At 38.3% G+C, this 11,242-nt stretch overlaps 1 non-coding gene across 1 annotated transcript; it reads left to right on the top strand.

The window, feature by feature from the left end:
- Positions 1-204: 204 nt before the first annotated feature.
- Positions 205-313, top strand: LOC148549226 (small nucleolar RNA R71). Its single transcript, XR_015897029.1, has one exon. It is a non-coding gene; the product is annotated as a small nucleolar RNA R71 (small nucleolar RNA).
- Positions 314-11,242: the final 10,929 nt, after the last annotated feature.

Raw genomic sequence — 11,242 nt, 5'->3', positions numbered from 1 at the left:
AGAACTCCCTTCCTTTGAGGCGTCCCATTATTCACAGGATTCCTTTCAGAAGTGTACATGAACTGGTTGCAACCATGTCAATGAGTTCTTGAGCTTCTGCAGGCATTTTTTTTAGGTAAATGGATCCACCTGCAGAATGGTCCAATGACATCTTAGATAATTCAGACAGACCATCATAAAATATATCCAGGATGGCCCATTCTGAAGGCATGTCAGAAGGACACTTTTTGGTCAGTTCCTTGTATCTCTCCCAACCTTCATAGAGGGATTCACCTTCCTTCTGTTTAAAGGTTTGAACATCCACTCTAAGCTTGCTAAGCTTTTGAGGAGGAAAGAACTTGGCTAAGAAAGCCGTGACCAGCTTATCCCAAGAGTTCAGGCTATCCTTAGGTTGAGAGTCCAACCATATTCTAGCTCTGTCTCTTACAGCAAACGGGAAAAGCATAAGCCTGTAGACCTCGGATCAACCCCATTGGTCTTAACAGTATCACAGATTTGCAAGAATTCAGTTAAGAACTGAAAAGGATCTTCTGATGGAAGTCCATAAAACTTGCAGTTTTGTTGCATCAGAGAAACTAATTGAGGTTTCAGCTCAAAGTTGTTTGCTCTAATGGCAGGGATTCAGATGCTTCTTCCATGTAAATTGGAATTTGGTGCAGTGAAGTCACCAAGCATCTTCCTTGCATTGTTATTATTTTCGGCCATGTCTCCTTCTTTTTCGAAAATTTCTATCAGATTTTCTCCAGAGAGTTGTGCTTTAGCTACCCTTAGCTTCCTCTTCAGAGTCCTTTCAGGTTCAGGATCAGCTTTAACAAGAATGTTCTTATCCTTGTTCCTGCTCATATGAAAAAGAAGAGAACAGAAAATATAAAATTCTCTATGTCACAGTATAGAGATTCCTTATGTAAGTATAAGAAGAGAATAATGGAGGAAGGAAAAGATAAGAATCCAAACACAAGGGAGAGGAATGAGTTCGAATTCTTAGGTGAAAGAGGGGTGTTAGTAGATGAATAAATAAACAGAAGGGGATGAGAGATGAGAGAATTTTGAAAATTAAATAAATTAAAATAAAAATATTTTTGTTTTTAAATTGAATTTAAAATAAAAATTCAAAAATTTAAAAAGAAAAATAAAATTAAATCAAATTAAAATTTAAAACAAATAGTTAATTAAAAAGAAATTTTGAAAAAGAGGGAAGGTGATTTTCGAAAATTAGAGAGAGCGTTAGTTAGGTTGTTTTGAAAAAGATATGATTGAAACAAAAAGATAGGATTAGTTGGAAAGGATTTGAAATTTAATTTTGAAAAGATAAGAAGTTAGAAAAGATTTTGAAATTAATTTTGAAAAAGATACGATTGAAACTTAATTTGAAAAAGATTTGAAAAAAAAATTTAAAAAGATTTGATTTTTGAAATCAAAGTTGATTACTTGACTAACAAGAAACTAAAAAGATATGATTCTAGAGTTTAAAGATTGAACCTTTCTTACTAGGCAAGTAACAAACTTAAAAATTTTGAGTCAATCACATTAATTGTCAGCATTAATTTCGAAAATATGAAACAAAAATAAGAAAAAGATTTTGAAAATCAATTTGAAATTTTCGAAAATCATAAAAGAAAAATGAAAAAGATTTGATTTTTGAAAAAGATTTGAAAAAGATAGAATTTTTAAATTGAAAATTTGATTTGACTCATAAGAAACAACTAGATTTTAAAAATTTTTTAAAAAGTCAACTCAAATTTTCGAATTTTATGAGAAGAAAAAAGGAAAGATATTTTTTCGATTTTTTTAATTTTAATGATGAGAGAGAAAAACATCAAAAAGACTCAATGCATGAAAATTTTGGATCAAAACACATAATGCATGCAAGAACACTATGAATGTCAAGATGAACACCAAGAACACTTTGAATGTCAAGATGAATACCAAGAACTTATTTTTAAAAATTTTTTAAGAAAAGAAAAATATGCAAGACACCAAACTTAGAAATTTTCAATGTTGAGACATTAATAATTCAAAAATGCATATGAGAAACAAGAAAAGACACAAAACAAGAAATTTTAAAGATCAAACAAGAAGACTTACCAAGAACAACTTGAAGATCATGAAGAATGCAATGCATGAATTTTCGAAAAATGCAAGAAAGAGATAAACATGTAATTGACACCAAACTTAAAAACTGACACAAGACTTAAACAAGAAACATCAAATTTTTGGTTTTTATGATTTTATTAAATTTTTTTGTATATTTTTCAAAAATTATTTTGAAAAAGAAAATAAGGATTTCAAAATTTTTAATAGGAATTCCAGGAATCTTACAATGTTAGTCTAAAGCTCCAGTCCAGGAATTAGACATGGCTTACTAGCCAGCCAAGCTTTCAGTGAAAGCTCCAGTCCAAAACACTAGACATGGCCAATGGCCAGCCAAGCTTCAACAGATACAAATCAGACATACAATAGCTGATACTTCATTCAACTTGTTTCTATGCTGATGAGTGGAAGCCTCGGTCCAAAAAAAATTATTAGACATGGCTTTACAGCCAACCAGGCTTCAACATGTTTCATGAAACTCTAGAATTCCTTCTTAAAAATTCTGAAGAACATAATTAAAATTTTTTTTTTGAAAAATATATATATTTTTTTGAATATTTTTTCAAAAATAAAAAGAACAAAAACAAAGGGTTAAAATTAAAATAAAATTACCTAATCTGAGCAACAAGATGAACCGGCAATTGTCCAAACTCGAACAATCCCGGCAACGGCGCCAAAAACTTGGTGTTGTTTCCGGACCAAAAACTTGGCACTAATGCTACTGGAAACAAATGCGAAATTGTTGTTCGTTCTCTCCCCGGCAACGGAGCCAAAAACTTGGTGCACGAAATTGCGATCATCAACAATGGCGCCAAAGGCTTGGTGCTATCAAACGTGAATCACACTTTGTCACAACTTCGCACAACTAACCAGCAAGTGCATTGGGTCGTCCAAGTAATAAACCTTATGTGAGTAAGGGTCGATCCCACGGAGATTGTCGGCTTGAAGCAAGCTATGGTCACCTTGTAAATCTCAGTCAGGCGGGTTCAAATGGTTATAGAGTTTTGATAATAAAAATATAAATAAAATATAAACTAGGACAGAGATACTTATGTAATTCATTGGTGAGAATTTCAGATAAGCGTATAGAGATGCTTTCGTTCCTCCTGAACCTCTGCTTTCCTGCTGTCTTCATCCAATCATTCCTACTCCCTTCCATGGAAAGCTTTATGTTGGGCATCACCGTTGTCAATGGCTACATCCCGTCCTCTCTGTGAAAATGGTCCAATGCGCTGTCACTGCATGGCTAATCATCTGTCAGTTCTCGATCATACTGGAACAGGATTTACTATCCTTTTGCGTCTGTCACTATGCCTAGCACTCGCGAGTTTGAAGCTCGTCACAGCCATCCCTTCCCAGATCCTACTCGGAATACCACAGACAAGGTTTAGACTTTCCGGATCTCAGGAATGGCCGTCCATGGGTTCTAACTTATACCACAAAGACTCTAATATCTCGGACTCGGTCCCCTATATTAGATATCTAAGAGATACCCATTCTATCTCATCTTCATGTAGAACGGAAGTGGTTGTCAGGCACGCATTCATAGGTGAGAATGGTGATGAGCGTCACATAATCATCACATTCATCATGTTCTTGGGTGCGAATGAACATCTTAGAATAGGAATAAGCTTGAATTGAATAGAAAAACAATAGTACTTCGCATTAATTCATGAAGAACAGCAGAGCTCCACACCTTAATCTATGGTGTGTAGAAACTCTACCGTTGAAAATACATAAGTGATGAAAGTTCGGGCATGGCCGAATGGCCAGCCCCTAAACGTGATCAAATGATCAAAAGATAATCCAAAGATGTAAATACAATAGTAAAAAGTTCTATTTATACTAAACTAGTTACTAGGGTTTACAGAAATAAGTAAATGATGCAGAAATCCACTTCCGGGGCCCACTTGGTGTGTGCTTGGGCTGAGCATTGAAACTTTCACGTGTAGAGGCTTCTCTTGGAGTTGAACGCCAGTTTGTAACCTGTTTCTGGTGTTTAACTCCACTTTGCAACCTGTTTCTGGCGTTTAACTCCAGAATGCAACATGGAACTGGCGTTGAACGCCAGTTTGCGTCATCTAAACTCAGGCAAAGTATGGAGTATTATATATTGCTGGAAATCCCTGGATGTCTACTTTTCAACACAATTGAGAGCACCCCATTTGAAGTTCTGTAGCTCCAGAAATCCACTTTGAGTGCAGGGAGGTCAGAATCCAATAGCATCTGCAATCCTTCCTCAACCTCTGAATCTGATTTTTGCTCAAGTCCCTCAATTTCAGCCAGAAAATACCTGAAATCACAGAAAAATACACAAACTCATAGTAAAGTCCATAAATGTGATTTTTATTTAAAAACTAATAAAAATATACTAAAAACTAACTAAATTATACTGAAAACCATGTAAAAACAATGCCAAAAAGCGTATAAATTATCCGCTTATCACTAGGTCAGGTTGTAGACAAGTAGGTTTCAAGCTCGAGGGTAGAGACTTTGTGCACGATTTGATCTGTTTACCAATGGTGGGGCTAGAGATGATTTTGGGGTTTGATTGGTTGTCGAAGAATCGGGTTTTGTTGGATTACTTTGAACAGATAATTCGGCTTATGCCGAAAGGAGAAAATGGAGCCGTGGTAGCTACGGGGTATTACCTGAACTCTGTAATGGTACATTGTAGTGGGGAGGAGTGTCAGGGCTATATTCTGTTGGCTGCTAATGCGTTGGGATATGCCCAGAACTTAGATCAGCTACCGGTGGTTAGAGATTTTCCTGAGATATTCCCAGAAGATATCCCTAAGTTTCCACCTCAAAGGGAAATTGAATTTGCGATTGAATTGGTGCCGAGAGCTGGACCAGTGTCGATTGCGCCGTATAGAATGACTCCAATAGAGCTGGCAGAATTAAAGACTCAGTTGGAAGAGCTTCTGAACAAGAGGTTCATTTGACCGAGTGTATCACCGTGGGGAGCGCCAATTTTATTGGTGAAGAAGAAAGATGGAGGAATGCGATTGTGTGTGGATTACAGACAGTTAAACAAAGTGACTGTGAAGAACAAGTACCCACTGCCAAGAATAGATGACTTGATGGATCAATTGCAAGGAGCTAGAGCGTTTTCCAAGATTGATTTGAGATCTGGTTACCATCAGATAAGGGTGGAGGAGGATGATATCCCTAAGACTGCGTTTAGGACACGCTATGGACACTACAAGTTTGCGGTAATGTCCTTTGGGTTAACGAATGTACCTGCTATTTTCATGGATTACATGAACAGAGTCTTTCGTCCCTTTTTGTACAAATTCGTGGTGGTTTTCATAGATGACATCTTAGTTTATTCTAAGACGGTAAAAGAGCATGAGGAGCACTTGAGGATTGTGTTACAAATCTTAAAGGAGCGGAAGTTGTATGCTAAGTTGTCAAAGTGCGAGTTCTAGAAGGAGGAAGTAAAGTTCTTAGGCCACGTGGTGAGCAAAGGAGGAATAGTCGTAGACCTTTCGAAGGTAGAAGCGGTGATGGAATGGGAAAGATCGACGACCGTGATGGAAGTGAGAAGTTTCTTGGGTTTAGCTGGATATTACCGGAGATTTATTGAAGGATTTTCCCGGATTGCACTGCCAATGACTAAATTGACAAGGAAAGAAGCGCCTTTTGTGTGGACGTCAGAGTGTGAAGAGAGTTTTCAGACTTTGAAGCAGAAGTTAACTTCAGCGCCAGTTTTAATTTTACCGGAACCGCATAAACCGTTAGAAGTATATTGTGATGCGTCATTGAAAGGTTCGGGTTGCATGTTGATGCAACATCGGAATGTGGTGGCTTACGCATCGCGTCAGCTGAGACCGCATGAGGTGAATTACCCAACTCATGACTTGGAATTAGCGGCAATTGTGTTTGCATTGAAGATTTGGAGACACCACTTGTACGGAGTAAAGTTTAGCATCTTTTCTGATCAAAAGAGTCACAAGTACATCTTTGATTAGAAAGAGCTTAATATGCGTCAGAGGAGATGGATGGAGTTGCTAAAGAATTATGATTTTGAACTGATTTATCATCCTGGAAAGGCGAATGTGGTAGCGAACACATTGAGTCAGAAATCTTTAACAATTGCTTGGATGAGAATCAAGGAGGAAGAGTTAGTGGATAAATTTGTAGACCTTAAGCTGGACATTGGTGGAGTTGTCGGAAGGGCTTGTTTAAATCAGTTGCAAATCTCAAGCACGTTTAAATCAAAAATACAAAGGGCTCAGCACAATAAGCAGAAGCTTCAGCAATTATTTCAACCAGTTGGTGATAAGAGGCGCAAAGAATTCACTAAAGATGATGAAGGGTTATGGAGATACAAGCGAGGATTTGCATACCGGATGTAGGAAGTTTTAGACAAGATTTATTGTCGGAAGCTCACAACAGTGGGTTTTCTATTCATCCTGAAAGCACAAAGATGTATTATGACTTAAAGAAGATGTTCTGGTGGCCTGGGATGAAGGGTGATGTAGCAACAGTGGTATCCAAGTGTCTAACTTGCCAAAAGGTGAAGATAGAGTATCAGAAATCGTTAGGAATGCTACAACCACTTGAGATTCCTTAGTGGAAGTGGGAAGGAATCGCGATGGATTTTGTGACTGGTTAACTAAGGACTAGGTCCGGATTTGATGCGATTTAGGTGATCGTGGATCGCTTAACCAAATCCGTTCATTTTCTGCATATCCGAGTAAACTGTTCTATGGAGGAGTTAGCAAAATTGTTTATAAAGGAGATAGTAAGGTTGCATGGTGTGCCATCAAGCATAGTGTCAGACCGTGATCCTTTATTCACTTCAAGGTTTTGGGGAGCTTTCCAAAGAGCTTTCGGTACGAAGCTATGTCTCAGTACCGCATATCATCTGCAAATCGATAGACAATTGGAAAGGACTATTCAGACGTTGGAAGATATGCTCAGAGCATGTGTGTTGGATCAACCCGGGAGCTGGGATCGTTATATGCCATTGGTGGAGTTTGTATATAACAACAGCTTTCATGCAAGCATAGGGATGGCTCCGTATGAGGCTTTGCTTGGACGAAAGTGCCAATCTTCACTTTGTTGGTATGAATCTGGTGAAGTAAGTGTTTTGGATCCTGAGGTGATAGCAGAGACTACTGATAACATTAAAAAGATTCGTGCAAGGATTCTAACTGCTCAGAGTCGACAGAAGAGCTACGTGGACCAGAGAAGGAAACCGTTGGAGTTTGAAGTGGGAGAACATGTATTTCTTCGGGTGACACCGACAACTGGGATTGGAAGAGCAATTAAGACCAAGAAGTTGAACCCAAGATATATAAAAATGTTTAAGATTCTGAAGAGATTCGGGCCGGTGGCGTATCAAGTTGCCTTGCCACCTCATCTGTCTAACTTGCATGACGTATTCCACGTGTCACAACTCTGCAAGTACACGTCGGATGTGGCTCATGTGTTGGAGCCTGAGTCGGTTGAGTTGAGGGAAAACTTAACCTTCCAAGTGACGCCAGTGAGGATCGACGACACTAGTATGAAGAAGCTGCGAGGAAAGGATGTTTCATTGGTTAAAGTTGCTTGGAAGCAAGCAGGAGTTGAAGAGCACACTTGGGAATTAGAGTCTGAAATGCGAAAGGATTATCCCGAGCTTTTCTCAGGTAATTCAAATTTTGAGGGTAAAATTTCTTATTTGATGGGGAGAATGTAAGAACCGCAACTAATCAACCGGTTAATTAAGTAATTAATATTGCTCAAATTAGATTCCAAAAAGTTAGAGAGAGAATTTGAGGATTTAAAGGTGATTTTTGGAGTCAGTGGGATTTTTTGAGTCAGAAAATGTGCTTTCTGCGAAAAATCGTAAAAAACCGTGAATCGACAGTTGAACCAGTTAAACCGGTTCAAGTCTGCCCGATACCACATGAGAAAAAGTGAAAACCATCAAAAACCTTACAAAAATATTAGAAATGGAAAACCGGGCGTTAAATTTAAAGGTTTGGCCCAAAGTTGGGCCAAACGGGCTAAAAATGCTAATGGATTGGAATGGGCCCAAGTTGGGCCCAAGCCCAACATATAAAAGGTTCATTTAATGAACCCAACCCACCATAACACTCACATAAACACACTCACACAGCTGGGAAGAGAGGAAGAAGAGAAACCCTTGGCACTATTCATTTCAATCTTCCGAAGCTCATATCTTTTGCTAGAGAGCTCCGATCGCCGCACCGTTTGTGGCTATGTGTTCCTCGGGAAGGGCTCTACAAAACCCATACAAGAAACTAGACAGATAACTACAAAATCGTTTCTATTTTTCTCTCCAAAATTTCGATTCTTTGGGTTTGTGATTAAGTGAGTTTTTGTGATTTTGGATGTTTAGGTTTGCTCTAATCCTTGCTTAGCCTTAGATTTTTGCTATTAAATCTGTTGGAAAAGGTAAGAGCCATTAAACCATTGTGAATTTATGTTTAATTGGAATCCTAGGTTGATTTGAGGTGATTTGTATGCATATAGTTTGATTATTGTGGCTTTAGGAGCTATTGGAACTTATTTGTGCTTATTAGAGTGGAATTGAAAGCTTGGATTGTGGTTGGGAGCTTGTTGTGCTAAATTGGAGTTTTGGTGCATATAGAAAATTGGCCAAGGTATGGTTTCGGTTTCCTCTATGTAGTATATAATATTCATGGACACTTAGGCTAGTGACCCATAGGATAGGTTTGGAATTTATATGTTGTTGATGATTGTTTGGGTTGTTGATGATTGTTTGGGGTGTTGATTAAGATAATGGGGTTGGAATGTGATGTATGATGAACTTGTATGAATATGTATGTTAGTCATTGATATGGAGTATGAATGAGTTGATGAGAAAGATTGATATTGATGAAATGAGAAATTGTGAATGTGTTGGTGGGAAATTGCTTGATGTGTTGGATATTGATATTCAAGGTTGAGAATATTGAAATGTAAAGGAAAGAGTAGTAAAAATGGTTCAATATATCTTAGAGTGTTGAGTTTGATGAGAAATGGAGTTTTGAATGGTTTGGTATAGGTTGGAATGTGTATGGTAAGGAATGGTGGTAATTGTGAAGTTTGGTAAAATTAGGTTTTTTGTGAACTTTGTTTGATCATAACTTTTGTCTCGGTTTTCAAAATTTGATAAGATTTGTTTAAAATTAAAGATCTTTGAAAACCCTTTAAATTGATATAAACTTTGAAAAATTTAGAATTTTGTAGAGGAAGTTATGATCATTCAAAGTTTGTGTTAAAAATCTGAAATTCTGCTAAGTTGCAGAATTTCATGATTTCTGATACGTGCGAGCGCACACCCTTGTGCGGACGCACACCCTGCGAAAATTTTGACATGTGCGCACGCACAGGCAGGGAAATGCATTCTGTTTGCAGCGCTAGCACAGCTTGTACACGCACATATCTAAGGATGAATTACAACCTGTGTGTCCGCACACGCACCTGTGCGCACGCACACGTTGGGGAGGCCAGTCTGTTGGGAGCGCTGGCACAGGTTGTGCGAGTGAACAGATTTTGTAAGTTTTTCCACCTGTGCATATGCACACATTTTAAAACTCTTCGGAGCGTGCGTGCGCACACCCCTGTGCGGTCGCACACACACTGTTTCTCAAAATTTTCTTTCTTTTCAACTGTTCTACCTTATCAACAAGGTTGTAAGCTTCTTTAACACTAATCTTAGACTCTTGGGCCTAGTTTTGGATAGTTAAAACATGGGAAAGAATTGAATGGATCTAGGTGATATTATTGGGAAAAATTAGAAAACGGAGGCCTAGGTTTCTGGCGTGCTGAGAATGGTTTGACATTAGGTGAAGGATGATTGATATATGAGATGAGGAATTATGAATTGTTGATGTTCAGAAACTGAATTGCGGATTGATGGTGGTTGAGATGAGTCGAGGACTCTGAGTGAGATTGATGGATCCACTTTATACTGAAAATGTCTTCTAAAAACCACTGTACCAATTTTTTATATTGAGATTATGAGATGTTATGCACCCGGTAGGGACGGTGGTTGGATCCCGCCTATCGAGGTAGCGGCGGCGGCGTAAGGGCGGTGGTTCGTCCCGCTTGCGTTGAGATGTGAGGTTTGTGGCAAGAGTATCTCGCTCGCATCCCTTCGGATCTATAGAGCGTGCAGGCGCCGATATCTGGACAGTGATCCGAGCACTATATCTCGGGGGTTCCCATATGAGAATTCTGAAGGGCGACGTCTTCGTGGAGATGTGTCGGGTTGGCAGTTGAACTGACAATGTGATATCACAACCAGTAGGGCAGGCATTCATCATATGCATTTCCTATCCATTTGCATGCTTTGACTATTTGAAATGGTTTGCATATTTGTATAACATGCCTATTTGCTATTTGAATTATTGTCTTATATGCTTCTACTTGTGTTTTACTTGCATTGTATATTACCTGTGTTTTCTACTGGGATTGAGGAGGTTCGGAAGGTGGTGGCGATAGGATCGCATGGAGGATCGGTTGGTGAAGGCTGTGGGACAGTAGTGCTCAGTTAGAGTAGAAATCCCCTAAGATAGATTGCCTGGTTTATTTAAATTAAGGTTGATATGATTATGCTTATTTGTTTTATAATGCTTTAAGTTTGAATCTTGTGATGGATATGGAGCTTAGGATTGCTTTTGGCGTCCCGGGGTCTTATATCCTACATTACTGGGCACTGTTACCATACTGAGAACCTCCGGTTCTCATACCATATTTCTGTTGTATTTTTCAGATGCAGGTCGTAACCCACCTCGGTGAGTTGCTTTGGATGGTGACAGATGCTGAGGATCTTGGATTCTTTTGGAGTCTTTTTGGTTTATTTTGTTTATACGTCTCTCCTTTTGTATTTTGTTTTGCCTAGAGGCTTACATTTGAGAGAACAAAACTTGTATAAACTGTTTTTACTGTATGGTTTTGTATACCTGTATATGGCTAGCCGGCTTAAACTCCGCGAGCCGTGGCTAGTTTCCTACGATATTATATATTTATCTTTTGTTATATCTTATCTGTTTCTTGTGCCTTAAGCTAGTAGCTTCGTTAGTACGTTTTGCTCTTTTCAATTCCAAACTTTGAGCTATAATTTTCATCGGGCTTCTAGATTATACTATTCTTTCTATAAATATTTTTATGTATGAGCTTAGAACTG

Source organism: Arachis ipaensis, chromosome B8 (genome assembly GCF_059453495.1).
Source record: "Arachis ipaensis isolate K30076 ecotype BB chromosome B8, ASM5945349v1, whole genome shotgun sequence".
NCBI lineage: Eukaryota > Viridiplantae > Streptophyta > Magnoliopsida > Fabales > Fabaceae > Arachis > Arachis ipaensis.
The sequence above is the reverse complement of the archived record's forward strand: the minus strand, read 5'-3'. Positions and strand labels throughout refer to the sequence as shown.